The following is an 11,819-nucleotide window of genomic DNA, read 5'->3' as shown; positions in this document are numbered from 1 at the left end:
CACCTGTCAAAAAAGTGAGATCTATTGGGGTGCCTGGCTGGCTCAGCCGGTAGAGCATGCAACTCTTGATCTTGGGGTTGTGAGTTTGAGCCCCACGTTGGGTGTAGGCATTACTTTTTCAAAAAGTGAGATTTGTTATTTACTGCATCGAGAAACTGGTTGGGTTTAAGGGATTTGGGAAAGGGGTCAGGAAGCTGGGGTTTATCCTGCACTGGGCTGGTTAGAAAACGGGAGCGATTCTGTGATGAGTACCTTAATATTTTATTTAGGTGGTGGGAAGGATGGAACGAGGCTAAAGCTGTCATTGAGAACTATCAGTCACCCATGTTAGCTGAGAGAGAAGGATATTTAATATTTTTTTCCCACAGTATTCTTGTTTTTGGCTGGACTTAGACACGATTACAGAGTGATCGTGTTTCTGTCTCACTTATCCAGTCACAGACAGACCGCATCTGATTTTGGTATTCTGTGAAATCTTTTGTGTTCAGTAGGAAACATCGCCAACGTGATAATGGTAGGACAGACCAGCTGATAGTTGTCAAAACTACTTTTTTCTTTCTCAAGATTAATGTGTATAATGTGATATCATTTTAATAAAAACATGTCATAGACAGCAACAACATCAACAAATCACATATACATGCCCCACACACATACGTATTAGAGCGTATGTGGGTTCATATGTGTAGGAGTGTGTAAATAGTCAGGAAAAATACATGACAAATGACTAACATTAGCCATGGGGGTGGGAAAGTATGAAAAGCTTGAAGAGAAGAAAAAATTATCAAATTTTTCATTAAATAGCTTTGAAATCCTTCACTGATTGCCATGATCATGTGTGTGTGATAGTTGTAAATCTGAACGGGAAAGCTAATAAAATTTGAAGAGAAAGGAAAAGAATAACTTAGAGGCTAGAGAATGAGAATTATGTAATTGGTGGAAATGAGCTATAATTCCAAAGCTTTCAGTTGCCAGGAAGTTCTTAATTTCTCTGACCTTGATTCCTTCATCTATAAAATAAAGGTCACAGAAATTTGTGACGATTCAACAAAAAATTGTAAAGCGCCTTCGAAACTATAATCTACAAATGTGTATGGCTCGGCAGCTGTGACTATTAGGCCTTAGGTTAAACCTGGATCCCACTCTGGACTTCTTTTCCTGCGACTAGTTCATTTAGCTTTAGGATCTGCTGCCACCACGTGGATGGTGGTTGATAATGCTGACCAGGTGTTACGAGTCTAAATTATTAGGATTTTCCTGTTTGTTAATGGAATAAAAATAAAGTTCATCGAGAGGTACTTGTGTATATCATAGATTTGTTGTGTTTATATAAATATGTAACACAAATATGTTTGTATATAACACAAATATATGATATCAAATTATGTGTGTATGCTGTGTAAGTACGTAGATACATAAACCCAATATTAACATACACAACATATTTAATAGAAAATGTCATGGCTGTTCTCTAATCACTAGCTTCCTTACTATCTAGCAAGAAAGGTCTTTTTAGATTAGGGCCACTGCAATTTATAAGTTAAAATAATAAGTATATTAAAAGTTTAAGCAGATTTCATTAGCAACATATAGGACTAACTGACATGTTTAATAAAAGAATTTAAAACAGTAAAATGATATAAATTATTACTTATTATTAGCTATTAACATTTCTAAAAATACCTTCATTACAATTTAATAAATATCTAAGATTTTCTAACGTAATTTTTGAGACTATTGAAATAAAATATGATTGGGTTTCAAAATATAGCTGGAAAATAGTTTTGTTTCACCAATAGAATTTCACTCCCTAGTTCCGTGAGATATTTAAAAATCCAACAAGAGTAATGACAGCAAAGCAATGATAAGCAAGGTGTCATTGTCCTAACATTATTCTGTTTTAATATGGTTTTTGGAAATCATTCACATTTGCAATTTAATAAAAGAACAAATTTTCCAGGCCTTAGATATTAGTTATTTCAAAACTGTTCAATTAGAAGTCTAAATAGATTCAAATTGCAGAAAAACTGGTTTGGATATTTTCATAAATAGGTTTAATATATATCTTACATAATCTTCACAAAATTCTATGACAAAAATATTATTTCACAAGTAAGCGAACTAAAGCTCTCATGTTAAAACCTTGTCCAAGAATGTGTGTGTGTGTGTGCATGTGTGTGTGTGTGTGTGTGTGTAGGAATAGTAGTAGTAGCAGTAACGCTAAAATTTGAATATTTGTGAACCAACTACATATATCGTTCTTTCTATTACATTGTGGTATGGCCAGAATTAAATGCAAGATTTTCTCTTCATACTGGACAACTACATAGATAGAAAAATGGGTCTGCAAGGTAGGGTGTTTGTGTGTTTGAGGGAAAGGGAATATGCATTGAATTTGACTGGAGTGATTATAGTTCTCTTGAAAATATTTTGGAGCAGGAAAATAAGGACAGCAGAAATTCAGGAAGTCAGATTAATTGATCTGGTGGGAGATCCCACTGTAAAAGGAAGCAAAGGGCACATGAGAACAGAATGATAAAGATCGAAAATTTCTCCAATGTTCTAAATGATAACTCTAAAGCGTATACCAATGTAACCACCCTTCATTTTAGAACCAGAACACTTCTGATAATTTAGAAAAACCCTTCATCACCAATCACTTCCTCCTCCTTTTCTTTCAGAGGTTACCATTATCCTCACTTTTTGATAATAAATCTTTTTGTTTTCTTTCATAATTTTACCAGATACAAATTCATCACTAGACCAATGTAGCTCAATTTTACTTGTTTTTACATCTTTTAGAAGCTATTTAGAAGAGTCTGCTTTTGTAGATACCCTTTATCAGGTTAAATAAGTTCCCTTGAATCTTAGTAGTCTATTTTTTTTTTTTTTCAAATCATGAATAGATGTTGAATTTTACTAATGGCTTTTTCTACATCTATAAAAATTACCCTATTACTTTTCCTCCTTTAATCTGTTAATGTTGTGGATTAACATTTAATTAACAATTAAATTAAATCAATTTTATTAATTGATTTTTGAATGTTAAATTTGAGTTCCTGGAATAATCCTGACTTGTACTTGAAGATTATTACACATAATTGAAAAAGTTTTGCTAATATTTGTGTTAATTGCCTTATCAGTGTGATTTTCCTGTCATTTCTCTTTTGGTATCATGGTTACCTACCCTCAGGGGGGGAAATTTAAAATGACCTGTTCTTTGAGTATTTGGTAAAACTTGCTCAGAAATCCGGTCTGGACCTGGAATGTTTTTGTGGGAATTTATTTAATTACTGATTGAATTTCTTATATGGTTCTTGGAACAAATTGATTTATTCTTCCTTATTACATCAGTTTTGGTTAACTTATTTCTTCATTTTTTTATTTAACTTTCTTTTTAAATTTATCAATGCATAACATTAATCAGCATTTTCATTTTTCTCTTGAACAATGTATTATCTTATGGCACTTTAACTCCATTTACCCCTCATGGCTCACATGCTATTAGTCATTAAATATTTTATTTTTCTCTTTTATGTTTTTCAATTTCATGAGGGTTTTTCTAATGTTTTATTCAATTAATGATTAGATCTAGCCATATATTAACATTTTGTTTGCTCTACATATAAAACATATGTATGCATATATGCACACATATAACAAAAGAAACAATATTTTTATAAAGATTTTAAAAATATAAAAGAATACTCTTATTTAATAATAATAATAAAAATAATAATAGTACAAAGAAATTCAAAAGAATGCAAAGAACTGGAGGAGCAAGATGGCAGGGGAGTAGGAGACCTAAATTTCGTCTGGTCCCAGGAATTCAGCTAGATAAGGATCAAACCATTCTGAACACCTACTAACTCAACAGGAGATCGAAGAAAAGAACAGCAACAACTCTCCGAACAGAAAAGCGACCACTTTCTGGAAGGTAGGAAGTGCGGAGAAGTAAATCCGAGGTGATATTCGGGAAGATAGATGGTGGGGGGAGGGAACCTCCGTCAGCCGCTTCTGGCAAGTGATAGAGCCACGGAGCACAAAATCAGAACTTTTAGAAGTCGGCTCCGCTGAGGGACGTCACTCCAGTGGCTAAGCAGGGGGTGGAACCCTCTCTGGGACAGTGTGGTCTCAGGACCCTCGGGGTCACAGAAAGACCGGGGGTGTCTGAGTGCGGCAGACCTCCCAGGTATTGGAGCCGGGAAGCCGGCTACAGAGACGGAGCCAAGGAGTGGGCTCTCAGCTCGGGGTTGCCATAAACCGTGATCCGCGGCACAGTCGGGCCACTGCTCCTCCAGCAGGGACCCAACAAGCGGCAGATCCGGGAGACTCCCCTTCCTCCCACGAGAGGAGTAGTGCGGGAGTGCACCGCAGGGATCTGCTGGGTTTGGAGACTCCACACGGGGTTGTGTGCCAGAGATAGAAATGCTCGGTCACAGGCCAGGTGAACATGGAGTGTGGCCGGAGACCGGGGAGACAGGAGTGACTGACTGCTTTTCTCTGGGGGCGCACTGAGGAGTGGGGCCCTGAGTTCTCAGCTCCTCCAGGCAGAGATTGGGAGGCCGCCATTTTCACTCTCGTCCTGCAAAGCTGTAGGGAAAGCTTGCAGGGAACAAAAGCTCCCGAGAGCAAACCCGAGCAGGTTAGGTAGCCCCACCTGGCAAGGGCGGGGCAATTCTGCCTCTGGCAAAGACATTTGGGAACCACGGCAAGAGGCCCCTCCCCCAGAAGATCAGCAAGAACAACCAGCCAAGACCAAGTTTACCAATCAATGAGAACGGCAGAACTCCAGCGCTAGGGGAATAATGCACATAGAATTCATGGCTTTTTTCTCATGATTCTTTAGTCTTTCGAAGTTAATTTTTTAAATTTTCTCTTTTTTCTTTTTCTTTTTTTCTTTTTCTTTTTCCCATTTTCAACCAACATCTTATGAATCCCTTTTTAAAAAATATTTTTTATTTTTCATTTTTAGAGTCATATTCTATCCATTCATAGTAGTTAACCTTATTTTTGGTATATATATAAATTGTTCTCTCTTTAAAATTTTGGGATACAGTTTCTTCTAACAGACCAAAATATACCCTAAATCTCTAGTGTATGGCTTTGTTCTAGTCTCCTGCCTGATCACATTCTCTACCACTTTTTTTAAAATTCCTCTTCTTTCTTTTTTCAACCAATTTCTTATCTTATTAATTCCTTTTATAAAATCTTTTATAATTTTCATCTTTACAGTCATATTCCATGCCTTCATCGTATTTACCGTTATTTTTGTACATATATAAGTTTTTCTTTCTTTAAAACTTTGGGAGGCAATGTCTTCTAACAGACCAAAATATGCCCAAAATCTAGTGTGTGGCATTGATCTATGCACCAGCCTGATCATATTTGATCGTAGTCTTTTTTTTTCTTTTTTCTTTCTTTCCCTTTCTTTTCCCCTGGTTTCAGATCTCTTCTGATTTGCTTAGTGTATATTTTTCTGGGGTCATTGTTACCCTGTTAGCATTTTGTTCTCTCATTCATCTATTGTCCTCTGGACAAAATGACAAGATGGAAAAAATCACCTCAAAAAAAGAACAAGAGGCAGTATTGACTGCCAGGGACCTAATCAATACAGACATTAGTAAGATGTTGGAACTAGAGTTCAGAATGATGATTTTAAAGATACTAGCTGGGCTTGAAAAAAGCATGGAAGATATTAGAGAAACCCTTTCTGGAGAAATAAAAGAACTAAAATCTAACTAAGTCAAAATCAAAAAGGCTATTAATAAGGTGCTATCAAAAATGGAGGCTCTAACTGCTAGGATAAATGAGGCAGAAGAGAGAATTAGTGATATAGAAGACCAAATGATGGAAAATAAAGAAGCTGAGAAAAAGAGAGATAAACAACTACTGGATCACGAGGGCAGAATTCGAGAGATAAGTGATACCATAAGAAGAAACAACATTAGAATAATTGGGATCCCAGAAGAAGAAGAAAGAGAGAGAGGGGCAAAAGGTATATTGGAGCAAATTATAGCAGAGAACTTCCCTAATTTGGGGAAGGAAATGGGCATCAAAATCCAGGAGGCATAGTGAACCCCCTTCAATATTAATAAAAATTGGTCAACACCCTGACATCTAATAGTAAAACCTATGAGTCTCAGAGACAAAGAGAAAATCCTGAAAGCAGCTCGGGACAAGATATCTGTAACCTACAATGGTAGAAACATTAGATTGGCAACAGACCTATCCATGGAGACCTTGCAGGCCAGAAAGGACTGGTATTATATATTCAGAGCACTAAATGAGAAAAATATGCAGCCAAGAATACTATATCCAGCTAGGCTGTCACTGAAAATAGAAGGAGAGATAAAAAACTTCCAGGACAAACAAAAACTAAAGGAATTTGCAAACATGAAACCAGCCCTACAAGAAATATTGAAAGGGGTCCTCTAAGCAAAGAGAGAGCCTAAAAGTAACATAGACCAGAAGGAACACCAACAATATACAGTAACAGTCATCTTATAGGCAATACAATGGCACTAAATTCCTATCTTTCAATAGTTACCCTGAATGTAAATGGGCTAAATGCCCCAATCAAAAGACACAGGCTATCAGATTGGATAAAAAAACAAGACCCATCGATATGCTGTCTGCAAGAGACTCATTTTAGACCCAAAGACACCTCCAGATTGAAAGTGAGGGGGTGAAAAACCATTTACCATGCTAATGGACACCAAAAGAAAGCTGGCGTGGCAATCCTCATATCAGACAAATTAGATTTTAAACCAAAGACTTTAATAAGAGATGAGGAAGGACACTATATCATACTTAAAGGGTTTATCCAACAAGAAGATCTAACAATTGTAAATATCTATGCCCCTAATATGGGAGCAGCCAATTATATAAGCCAATTAATAATAAAAGCAAAGAAACACATCGACAACAGTACAATAGTAGGGGCCTTTAACAGTCCCCTCACTGAAATGGACAGATCATCTAAGCAAAAGATCAGCAAGGAAATAAAGACTTTAAATGACACACTGGACCAGATGGACTTCACAGATATATTCAGAACATTCCATCCCAGAGCAACAAAATACACATTTTTCTCTAGTGCCCATGGAGCATTCTCCAGAATAGATCACATCCTAGGTCACAAATCAGGTCTCAACTGGCACCAAAAGATTGGGATCATTCCCTGCATATTTTCAGACCACAGTGCTTTGAAACTAGAACTCAATCACAAGAGGAAAGTCAGAAAGAACTCAAATACATGGAGGCTAAAGAGCATCCTACTGAAGAATGAATGGGTCAAACAGGAAATTAAAGAAGAATTAAAAAAAGAGAGCTCGATGGCTTGGATAATGGAAAATCAAAGTGTGGATGATCATAAACAAACCTTTGTGGGGGAAAAATGTGTGAAAAGACATTTTGGTCTGTCTGCAAGAGCCTGAGGCAGCCCTCACAGTTTTTCCCCATCCCAGCTCATAAGGCACTGACAATCAAGAAGCTGATGCCTTAGCTCAGGTACAAGTCTTAGCTACTGACCCTCTAGTAGATAGAGCAGATTGGGCTCATCAGAGTGCCTGAGTAGGATGGCATATTGCCAGGGAAGTCAGACTGTTCTTGAGGTACAATGACTTAGTTAATGCAGTAGAGTATGTCCTGTGTGTTCTGAACAACAGCAAAGGCGACTACCAAACGAATCTAGACCATCCATTTTAGTTCCCATCTGGTAAGGGATTGGCAAATTCATCATATTTGCCCTCTCCCTTGGAGTGCATGTTCTAAATTTGCCTTGGTTTGCATCTGGCCTAACCCAAAATTTCCCCTGCCACCATGCAAACCAGGCTGCCACCACTAGTTATAGGAGAAACTGACTACCATGTATGGATAGTGATTGGTGGTTACATTTCAAAGGTCATGATTTGCAAGAATGGGCAATAGCACATGACATTAAATGAAGGGTCCATCTCCCCTAGAACCCACACTCAGCAGGGTTGATGGGAAAGGAAAATGAAATATTAAAGCAGCAAATTAAATTGATAACTGGTAAAACCACCTCAGCTGGTTTTACCAGCTGGGTGGACTAAAATACTGTTCCAAGCTTTAATACCTTTGAATGATCAACCACTAGAGCCTATTGCTCTATATGCCAGACCAGGGACGCCTGCCAAAGTGCCCGATACTGTAAAGTTATGGAAATCATGGGAAACAGACACTGCCCCAACTCTCACTGTGGATCAATATGGTATGCTACTTGGAAAAGGTGTTGTCTACTGGAATTTACAATGGAATATCCCACCAAGATGGATGTGTTACTTCCCACTCCTAGGAGAGGGGGAAATAATCTCCACTGAGATCCTATCGTCCTGCTGCAAACTGCACCTGCTAAAATGCACAATGCCTGGAATGAAACATGCACCATCCAAAGAGAGGATAAGATGTGGGGCTTGATCTGGATTATCGACCCCCCAGTCCATTTTCTCATGCCTGACAGTGCTGTATCCCCTGCCCAACATGTATTGTATGTACAACCAGTTCAAGTTTCTAAAGCTGCCAACTTCTCTGTCTTCAGGACCAGTAGGAAACATTCTGTTTCTACTGCTATGATAATTTGGCTGTTTTCTTCCCTCCATTGGCCTGGAAGACATTTTTTTTAAAGATTTTATCTATTTATTTGTCAGAGAGAGAGAGAGAGAGCACACAAGCAGGGAGGCGGAAAGCAGAGGGAGAAGCAGGCTCCCCGATGAGCAAGGAGTCCAATGGGATCATGACCTAAGCCAAAGGCAGACGCTTAACCGGCTGAGCCACCCAGCGTCCCGGCATTTTAACACATCATAGGACATTTTAACACACATAGAAGCCCTTACTAAATTCATGCAGTAAGCCTTAAATGATAACCAACAAAGACTATCCTTACTGAACACCGAAATATCTCTGATGAGAAAAGCTGTTCTCCAAAATAAAATGAACTTAGACATTATCACTGTCTCACAAGGAAGCACCTGTGCCATTATCCAAACAGAGTGTTGTTTGCTCCTACCTGATGAATGAGCCTACTAATGTATCATATTTATTAAATCACATGAGGACACAAGTGAATGCCCTAAGTGATCTGACCCCCAGCTTAGGGGAACTGATAAATCAATGGTTCAGATCATGGGCTCTTGTAGAAAAAGTTGTCACTGATTATGGAAATTACTGTCCTAATCTGTGTTTTCTCTTACATGTGCCTATATTGTTGCTGTGGCATTTGCTCCCACTGCAGCCAAATAGCTGCCAAACAAGCCACCCCATGCTAGTGAAATCCTTGGCTGCCTGTTCAGGGCCCATTGCACAAGAGGAGGGCATGTGAGATTGTAAGATCCGGTCATGAGGGGTGGAATGTTTAGGGAAGGTCATTTTTTTTTTTTTTTCCTTTCAGCAGGGAGCCTCAGCACCATGTGGAGAAGAGGAAATGGGAAGGGCTCGGTTTCTGAGTGATTTTGGCTGGCCAGAGGGCGGCCGCCCTGGGCAGAGGGGCTCCCTCTGCTGGGACATCACCTACCCTCGGTAAGTGAGGGGGGGCAGCAAGAGTGCTCCCCACAGCAGTGCTGCCGCAGCCTGCCCTCCTGCAGGGAAGAGCTCAGGACTGGCCACCCTCCGTCTGGCTGAGGAAACCAGCACCCCTGCCCCTGGGGTATCTTCTCGGCCTATTCTCAGTTGACCTGTGAGCGGGACCCTGACATCAGAGGATCCTTACCTCTCCCCTGTCTTTGGACTGTGGGTTCCACTTGCTGTTCCAAGGACGTTGCCTTGAGATAATTATGTGGTGTTGGGAAAACCTACAGGGTATATGTGATTGAACTCAGTTAAGACCTCTTTATAAACTTTTAAGATTTTGCAGGTGGGTGCAAGGATCCATTCGTCTTGCTGCCACCCAAGAGAAGCTTCATGTGTAAATTCCTTTTGCTTATTAAAACTGCCACCTGCTAATCTGGAGTGAACTGCCTCTTTCTTTGGTCTCTCCCTGCCCTCTGAATACAGGGGCCAATTTCAGATTATGCCAGGGAAGCTCCTGGGAGGGTTATGAACCAACATAAAGCAGTACCTTTGAAAAAAAAAAAAATACAAAGATAGTAGAAACACCGGAATTTTTCTGAGATGTTTCTTCCATAAACAGAGCAATTCAGTTCTGCTGTAGCTCCTACTGTGTAAACCAACATAATCCCCTCTGATCATTACACAAATCAGGAAAAAAAGAAATCAATTAAAAAACTCTTTTCATAATTAGTAGTGATAATAATAATTTTATGTTGCATGGGTGTGGGAGAGATTTGCCATACTTCTTAATAATAATCAATGATTATTAATTATTACCAGTCATTATTTCAGATATATCCAGACATACTTGGTTGGGGGTTGGGGGGAGGGAAGGTGAAGGGCTGCAGAGACCATAATAGCAAAGGCAATATTTAATGCAAATAGTTGCCAGAAAACCAATAGAAGGGAACACCTTTAACACAAGGTTAATCTGCTTAATAATGGAATGGAAGTGGAATACCTTAGGAGTAAACAAATCTGTACAATCTCTTCTTTATTTAAGATCATATTTCTCACCATATTATGTTTACCGAACTAGCATCTATTTAAATTCAACTTTCAAATAGCAAATGAGTACTATTGAAGTTCTGGCTGAAAACTTCAGGTAAGAAATTTAAAAATCTTATGACAAGCAATATATAAGTAATGTATGATGTATATTTGGATTTATATTTTCTTCTAAAAGAAATATCAATCATCACAAGGTTGTGGGTTAACTTTTAGCATGGTTCATTACTTTAAAAAAGTTTCCATTTCTATTTTTAAAGATTTGGATTTTTTTCCGCCAGGTATTATACTTCAGAATAATTTGATAGATATTGAGGGAACTGTTTTATAGAGCAGTAAAGTGAAAGTTTTATCCCAGTGTGAGCTCATTGGCCTCTTTCAAGGTTTATCTATTAGCTCTAGTTCCTACAGTGGACAGTTCATTTGGTCCTTCAGTAACTAACACATAAAGTGAATACATAAAGGCAAAAATGATTCTCACAAGTGACTACTACAGTCTTTAAGATAGCATGTGTATAAGAATCAAGATGTCATCCTTTGGTGGGTATTTTATTTTCTTAATGTTGTGCAATGGATTTTTTATATGTATATATATATTTTTATATTTATATATTTTAAATTTATATATATCAAATAAGTTTTATGAAAAGTCAAATTTATTTATTAAAAAGGGATATTTAAAGTTTCTGTAAAGAAAATCCTGTTGTAAAACTAGAACCAATTTTGGTAATGTAAATACTATATGTGCTCCCTTTTTATGCAATTAATTGAAGCACATCTTTTATTATCATGATCTATGATTTAAAAATTTGTATATAGTAACTTCTTTTTAATTACATTAGCTTTTCCTTTGAACTCATCTGATTTTGTGAATATATTAGTCATATTTTTAGCTGTAGTCTCCAAAAATTTTTCTGGAGAGAGTAGATTAGCTTTTCAGTGATCTTCAGGTCAGAATAATTACAATCACATTTTTCATTTTCAAAAAAACCTTAATTTACCACCTCTTAAGTCCTTATGGCCAATATAATTTCTTCATTTAGCTTTCTATCAAATTTAAGAACACAAATCTAAAATTAAAATTCAAAAGTTTGAGAAGCTTCTTAATACTGTTCCATTATTGAGATGCTTTTTCAAAAATTGAAGTTTATTTGTGACATAACACTGGTTTCCTTTATGCACATTGCTCATCACTCGTGTCCAGATACTTCAAACTCCAAGATGAGCATCAAATACCACAT

Source organism: Phoca vitulina, unplaced genomic scaffold, assembly GCF_004348235.1.
Source record: "Phoca vitulina isolate PV1807 unplaced genomic scaffold, GSC_HSeal_1.0 scaffold3, whole genome shotgun sequence".
NCBI classification, from domain to species: Eukaryota; Metazoa; Chordata; class Mammalia; order Carnivora; family Phocidae; genus Phoca; species Phoca vitulina.
The sequence above is the reverse complement of the archived record's forward strand: the minus strand, read 5'-3'. Positions refer to the sequence as shown.